Here is an 8,524-nt window from a genome sequence, read left to right on the forward strand (position 1 = left end):
GCAGAGGTAAGTGATAATGTAAACAAAAAATTATTAATGTGACACTTTTTTTTCTATCAATAAAATCTCTCTTTTGAGCTTTCCAAGAATTATTGGGTTTGGGGCTCTCTGTGTAGAGAGGTTCCTGTCTAGTCAGAAATCACCTTCATTTTGTAGGGAAGAATCCTTGTTCCCAACATGCTTTCCAGTCTTCCTACATGAGATCTTAAATTTATAGTGGAAATCTATCTTTTATAGACTTAAGCTGCTTCCTATAGGCAGAGGAGGAGAGTTATGCAGACTTTTGGCTCCTTAGAATCTTACTTTTGATACTTTATTTTGATAATGTACCTAAACAAAATTAGTAAGTGTCATTTCATAAAAACACAAAAGCTATTTTTTCTTGAAGTCAGTATTTTACAAACAGAAAAAAGTTCTTGTAAGGAAATAAGAAAACAAGGGTAATGAAAATGCTTCCAAGAGTAGAGAGAAAGTTTTGTTAAGTACACAGAAATCATTCAATGATCATAACTAGGCAACAGGAAGAGAAAAGCTGCAGCCACAAAGAGGATATGCGACTGTTCAGAAGAATAATTGCCCCTTGGAATGCCCTTTGACGATGCAACCTGCCCAGGCTTACCTGGAGACGTGGATTCAGAGAGCTTGGGATAGCGTAGGGCAACTTTTAATTTAATGCACTCTGATTCACCCGTCAATCAAACAGCTTCTGCTCTAATATCCCAAGAATATGATGTCTTAGTTTACTAGAGAGTGGAGTTACCTCTTCTGGATTAAATATTTGTGTTTCTCGCCTCATCACCAATCTGTGAGTCAAACTCCCTAACTTTCAACACGATAGTACAAAGAGGTGGAACATTTGCCATATAATTAGGTTGTAAGGACAGAGCCCTCACAAATGGGATCAGTGCCTATACGAAAGACCCTCCTTTGGACTCTTCCACCTCAGGAAAACACAGTGGGAAAGAACCAGCAGGAACCAACAGGTCCACACAAGACACCAAATCTCCTGGAATTTTGATTCCAAATTTCCAGTCTCTGAAAACAGTGAGAAATAACTTTATGTTGTTCACATGGCACTTGTGCTATGTCACGTGCTGTTCCCAGAGACTGAAATAGAAGTCATCAGCATCTCACCCAGCTTGTGAGGAAGCACAAAGGCTACTGTTCACTGTTAGAGAGAAGTTACCATGCAGACTTGCTATTTCCTCCTATACAACACACCCAAGCTATACTTCTTTGGAATTTCCTGTCACTTAAAAGGCTAATATATATGGATGATCTCCAAAACTGCTGCCTGTATCAATGGATGGCTCACCTTTCCACCTGTCACTCAGATCTCTCTGGACTCAACACCATTTCTCTCTACTTGTCTATATAGTCACCAAGTCGTATTGCATCTACTTGCCCAAGACTTCTCAATTTGCTTCCCTCCTATCTAGTCCCAATAGTTGTATTTTAACTCATTTCTCCTGGTTTCCCATCTCTATTGCTACAATAATTCTCTTAATTATTTTACTTAACTCCCGTATTACTTCCCTCTTGTCCATTTTACATAAACCCGATTATTCTACTTTTCCTCAATTAAAATGCCTTCACAATTTTTCATTGCCTTCAGAGTACAAGATAAGTTTAATAAAGATCTCTCCATGGTTTTAGTGGTTTAATTCAAAGCTCAGTAACATACAGAGGGATACAAGCAGAATAATGGAGGGGATTAAAGCACATGGGATTGTACACCACTGTGGTTAGGAGGGGGCTGTTGACAGCTTCCGCAACTCATTATATCACTACTCTCACATCATTTTCAGTAGAAGCTGAATTTATGTGATTTCTATTATTTTTCAATAAACATGAAACACTGAGTTACCCACTCCCCAGCCTACATACCCAACCTGTGGTGGTATTGTGTTCCCTGAAATATTGTGCACCCTAATAAACTTATCTGGGGTCGGAGACAGAACAGCCACAATATTAAACATAGAGGATAGGCAGTGGTAGCACACGCCTTTAATCCTAGCATTCCAGAGGGAGAAATCCATCTGTTCAAGGATACAGCCAAGCATGGTGACTCACGCCTTTAATCCCAGGGAGTGATGGTAGAAAGTAGAAAGATACATAAGGCATGAAGACCAGAAACTAGCAGCATTTGGCTGGTTAAGCTTTCAGGCTTCTAGCAGCAGTTCATCTGAGACCCATTCAGATGAGGAGTCAGAGGCTTCCAGTATGAGGAAACAGGATCAGCTGAGGAACTGTCGAGGTGAGGGAGCTGTGGCTTGTTCTGCTTGTCTGATCTTCCAGCATTTACCCCAATAACTGGCCTCAGGTTTGATTTTATTAATAAAAACTTTTTAAGATTTCTGCTACACCAACCCAGTTCAGGTATGGCAACACTTTATTCTCTGTTTTAGCTATTGTTCTGACTCCATTTGAGGAACTCTGACGTGTAGGGATTTCATAGCTGATAAACTGTACAATGGACATACACTGGCCAGACTAAGAGAAAATTCTCTTCCTGCCTTCCTGTTCAAAACTCATCTCCTCTTCATTGCATGAGAAAATTAACTTTTAAATCTTTCCACAAAATCATGACCTTTGATAAAGCCTTCAGCTTCTTTCTCTGTGTTATCTTTTTTTCACCATTTCTCAGAGTTTGGGGGCCACTCATGAGATCTCTCAAGAATAATGCCAGGTGCGTTACCTTAAAAGCAGGGGGAAATGCCCACCAGAGACTTGAGACACAGAGTTAGGTAGTCATTTGTAAAGAAACATGCCACGAAGGGGTTTGGTGCAAAGTTCATACAGATCTCAGTTTATCCACTCAATCTAGTGACCCAGTACCCTTAAGTTAAGTTTCCCTCTCCAGGCAAAGCTATCAAACAAGTAGAAAAGATTCTACTTTTTCTATACATCCATTTTCTCTGCTTTATACATTATCCATATCTCATTTTATGTATTACTAATCTGACAGCATTTGCCATTTATAGGTCTGTAACTTTTTATAATCATGAAAATCTTTGAAAATCTGGGGAACTCCATGGATACTTTTATCAGAAAAATATATTGCACACAATTTTTTGTAAACTTTGAATGTTTGTACATGTGAGGTATCAACCCCTTGAGGGACTTTATTTAAGAACTCCCAGGTGCCATATAACCTGGTTTATTCTAAGGTGTGATTTCTTACATATAAACAAAAGAAATCAAAACCCTGTAAATTTTATTTATAATCTTCCCTGTTGAGTAGTCTATAACTTAAATAATTCAAACACTACTGAGTTTCACAGATATCATATCTTTCTACAGAGTATCTAGGAATATCTAAGTATCTTATTTGTGGAGGCTTGTTGAAAGTTTCTGGTTTTGAAAAGGTTGTGTTAATATTTAATTTGAATGCTTCCAAAAATGTCTCCTGTCTAGACAGGAAGGGCAATGTCTTCCATCTGATGGTTCCTGACTTAAATACTAGTCATTCTTCCAGTGAGAAAAAAAGATAGGTTGGCTAGCTGACGCATAGAAAGGAAACTCTTAGCCTGTCATCACTTTACTGTGGGACTCATGGCTCATAGTATCCCCAAAACATTGTTCCTATTAGATCATGAAGGATGCTGAGACTCTGAGGAAAAGGTCATACATCTCCCAAAGGCAGATTAATATCACCACATTGAAGATGAGATAAATCAAATGGACAACTAGCTGAATCATCTCCCTAGAGAGCCTGCTTGGGTGAGAAACCAAATGAGGACCAGAAAGTTCAATCAGCCACACTGTGAAGTTAAGGGACCTAGATGCACCCCACTGTGGTCTCTACCACCATGAGAATGTGGCTGTCAGGAGAGATCAAGTTCGGGAACTTTTGTTAGGTGTGCACATGTTTACTGTCTTTTCTATATTTTCAGCATAAAGCATGATCATCTAAAAGAACATGGCAATAGTATAGCTACAACTTCTTTGCTTTAGCATACCACTGATGTGAATACTGTGAACATCACCTATCCGCTGTATTTGCACTTTCCTCTCAGAGATTTCTTATTCACTCAGCCTGGCTAAAGAAGAAGGAAATATTTATTGATGATCTTTTAAGAGGGATGCAGTGCAAAGCTTGAAAATTCTCTTTATATTTTAAGTCATCAAACATGATTCTGATCAAGCATCTTGTTCTAACTCACAGTTCGCATGAAATATAGAGATAGAGAAGTGTTCATTACTAGGATAAGCACCAACAGATTTCCCCATGTGAAATAGTGTGTAATACAGATATGTAGTTTCTTTACCAGATAAATGGCAAGTTTAAAGGAAAGTGGGTATTAATGGGAAGACATTTGAGTATATATCTACTAAATAAAATGTGTGACTCTTATTTCGAATACTTGAAAAATCTAGATCTTATGATGGTCAATTAAACACAGAAAAAATATTACAGGAGTCTATTTAAAATTCAAAATTCACTGGAGGAGAAAGAATTTTTGGGGTGATGGTAACATTCTACCTTTTTATCAGAGTCCTGGCGCTATTGACATACTAATTTATGAAAATTTACTAAACTATAAACTTGGGAATCACATCCTTCTCTTTATATTTTAAAACACAACATTTTCTTACAAGAGAATTTGAACACTGTTACTTTATGCCTCTGAGGAGTTGGTAAGGGTCTGGTTGTAGTGGTAGTGGTTGATGATGCTGTAGTTTGAGAAGCATATATTTTAGAAATATATACAGAAATGAATATGGGTGAAATATAAGGGCAAAATATGATGGTTGAGACTATCTTCAGAGAAGTGAGTGGGTGATGTGAAGGTGAGTAGCAATTCAGATTGCCCATGTTTTAAGCAGTGTGAGAACCCCCATCTGCTTTGCTGAGGTCAGGATAATGGTTTCAATGGAGACATAATGATCTATCTTCTCATGTGGTTAAGAATATTCCCTTATAGAAAGTCACTGTGGAGTTCCCTGAAGAAATTTCTCTTGGCCTGGTTCACACCCTGCATATTGCTTGGACTTTTGCCTTCTTTTCTCCTACTACTGTAACCTCTCTTACCGGGGGCGGCCACCAGTTAGACCTTTTAATCTAGTGCCCATCACAGCTAGTGAAGCTCAGCTGAACATAGAAGATGAAACTTATCCTACCATTCCTGAGTAATCAACCTGCATTTGAAGTTAATTTATAAAAACCAAGGATGGGCTCCTCCCTGCTAAATGGATTCTAATTCTAACGATTAATTCTAATTAACTAACCAACCCCGCCCCCCAAAGTCCTGTATTAAAGTCCCTTTGTGTCCTACCTCCTCCCCCTCTTCAAATATGCACACATAGTTAGGATTTATCTCTTAATATGTTCTAGATGACTGTGCATGGCATCAGTGACACAGTTAACTGTCCCCAGCAAAGTCCCTCTACTCACTACTGATCTAAACCATCCCATGAAGCTTTTCATAAGCTTTGATGTCAGAAAGTGGTCTCTGAAGTTTCTTTCAGTTCCAAAACTTTAGTGTTGAGAGCCTTCAATCAATATTCTCTGTAATGACCGTAACTGTTGGGTTTTATTCTAATTGAGGAATTTTGGACTCGTGGGAAGAACAGGAAGAGAGAGCATTTAAGAATAGCCTGTTGACTGGCCACAAAGGGTAGGCAAGAACACCAACAAGCAGAGCTCTGACTGTGTGGAGGAAGCAAATGGTTCATCTAAATACGACTTTTTCAGGAATTTGGACTTGACTTAAACTGGTCTCCAGCCATACATTTTCAGCCTGAAAACAAAGCATTCAAATTCATGCTTGGTTTAGGAATTAATATAGAGTTGTGATTTGAGGAAATTAAAACATCATCAACTTCTGTGAAACTTACTACTCTGTGTAATTCTGTGCTTCGAGGCACTTTATCACAGGCTCCCAGCCTGGGCCAGCTGCCCTAGTGCCATCCTGACAACTACTTGTTCAAGGTTGTCCAGTTCTCTCACAGGCATTGGAAGGTCTACTTGCCTCTGTCAGGTAAACTTTCATTTCTCTGACCCTACAGTTCCTTTATTTATCCACACAGACATCTGCTTCCATTGCTTGAGACCAACTCATGGAAAGACTATATCACAAGGTAAAAACAACTAGACATTTTTCTACTATTTGTGATATCAGTTCAATTCAGTGTACCGTGAATGCATTCAACAAATTGTCCACAATCTAGGCAAAAATAATTTTGACTGTTTAGGGCAGGGACTGATAGATTGGACCTGAAAATTGTTTAACCTTTTGGTAACTTTGTACTGCTCATATTAGGTCTGTCATGTCCATAGAGGCCACTGGAGTCCACTGCAGAATAATACTGTGTTGTTAATAAAAATTCATAGCCATATTGATTTTGGGACAACATCTGATCACATGTGTATGCCTCTTTAACCAATAGGTGGAGATTCCCTTTGAAGGTGAAGTAGTTCTTTTCTTGTTGGGGTTGGGGAGGGCTTAGAAGATGCTTTGAAATGATAAGTTTTGTGAACAAGAAGGAAGGTGACACTCAGAGAAACACTTTAAATAGACTTAGTCTACAATCGTACAATGGTTAGGGCTAGCACAAGACAGTTTTACCACAGGGAGAATAAGAGATGATTATTCTCTAGCCAAATATAAGGGACTAACTCTAAGGAACAGGGATTTAGGTCATCCTCAAAGACATGCTCTACTCTGGAAGTAGTTAAGTGAAATTTTATTAGCTAGAGAATAAAGGGTCATATTTCATATTTTATGGGTTTTTTTTTTTGTTTTTTTTTTTTGTTTTTTTTGTTTTTTGTTTTTTCGAGACAGGGTTTCTCTGTGTAGCTTTGCGCCTTTCCTGGAACTCACTTGGTAGCCCAGGCTGGCCTCGAACTCACAGAGATCAGAGATCTGCCTGGCTCTGTCTCCCGAGTACTGGGATTAAAGGCGTGCGCCGCCGCCGCCGCCGCCGCCGCCGCCGCCGCCGCCGCCGCCGCCGCCACCACCACCACCCGGCCATATTTCATATTTTAAAGCATTTATCAAATACATTAATAAGGTCCATAAGTAGATGAGCTACAGCAAGATAGGCAAGACTGTGCTAGAGGTTCCAGATGTTATCTCTGACATTCTTAGCTTTTATTTTTATTTTTTATTATTTTGGTAGAGGCTAATGGTCTCCTAAGAATACATTTTAAAGGTTTGGATAGTCACTAGTCACAAGGTACTTAGGTCAGACACAAGTGTGAGCAATGAATGACTTTCACTGAGACTAAAAATAGCCTAGGATAATTGGGCTCTTATCTGTAACATTTTAGCCTCATAACATGAAGTCCATCAGTCACTCAGCCTTATAGAGTCTTAATCACAGATGTTGTTTACATCTGGGAACTTCGGATCACAATGAGATTTGTCCACAGGGTTCTGGTGAGGCAGGGGAACATGCCTCTCTGCACAGGTCATAGATTATGTTGAACAGCACTACAGTGTTCTGAATATGGCTCCTGGTGAGGGAGGGATGCATGCCTTTGTGCATGGGTCATAGATTGGTATGATAAACAGCAATATAGTGTTCTGACCATGGATCCTGCTCAGATTGCCAAACATCTAATGTTTAAAACACAGAGTAATAAAGAGTTCCTCCGGCATTGGTGTACCTAAGCTCTCAGAACTGGGCCTCCTTCCCTGCAGTCAGTACTTGGTAAATGTCAGCTATTTTGGACTAAAGGTGCTGAGCAAATATCCAAGAATGATGATGCTCTTGATGTGATGATTAAGGATCTTTAGAGGTAAAATCTTGTCTTCAACATGTGGGTTACAATTTTAATGGTGTCACAAATGACCAGAAAAAGAAATAATTGTATGCCATAATAAAGAATGCTGAACTTACAAGAAAGGGGCATGGGTTTGGGGGGGGGTGCACCCTATGGCTTGTTTCTATTATAAAGCTATGATTTGATGCAAAGTAGTGTTTATGCCATTGTTTCTTTGATTAGACACATTTTAATGTTATAAAAAGAAATGCCAATTCGAATCCTTGTGACTCCATTCTCCTAGGGGTATTTTTGTTTGATTTATCACTTCATTTCACGGCACTTACATACTTACAGAAGTCCCAACCCCAAGAAGAAAAGGAGAAATAGACAACCTGAGGTGAGATTTGACAACTGTTTCTCCTTGTCTCTTATTTGCAATGACATGTATGTTGAGAGTGGCTGTTTTTTTCATGCTAGAGAGGGGCCTACCATAGTACTGACCAGCCTTGCTTATTACTGACTGCCTACATTTCTAACCTGACCCTGGAAGGGTCATGGCCACTGATGGTAGCCATGAGACAGCAACATGCTGGCCTCTGAATCCTGAGTAGACTGCCACCTTCTAAGCTAAAGACCAACCAGTCAGACGAATTAGAGTACTTAACAACCTAACAGCAGGGATGGCAGATCCAAGGAAAGATTTTTAAGCTGATGAGGTAAATTTCATATACAGTATGCCTTCAAGAATGACCCCTAAAGGGCATTTATAACCATCTTCCTAAAATCATAAAAAAGAGACCTGACATACAT

Source organism: Peromyscus eremicus, chromosome 3, assembly GCF_949786415.1.
Source record: "Peromyscus eremicus chromosome 3, PerEre_H2_v1, whole genome shotgun sequence".
Taxonomy (NCBI): Eukaryota; Metazoa; Chordata; class Mammalia; order Rodentia; family Cricetidae; genus Peromyscus; species Peromyscus eremicus.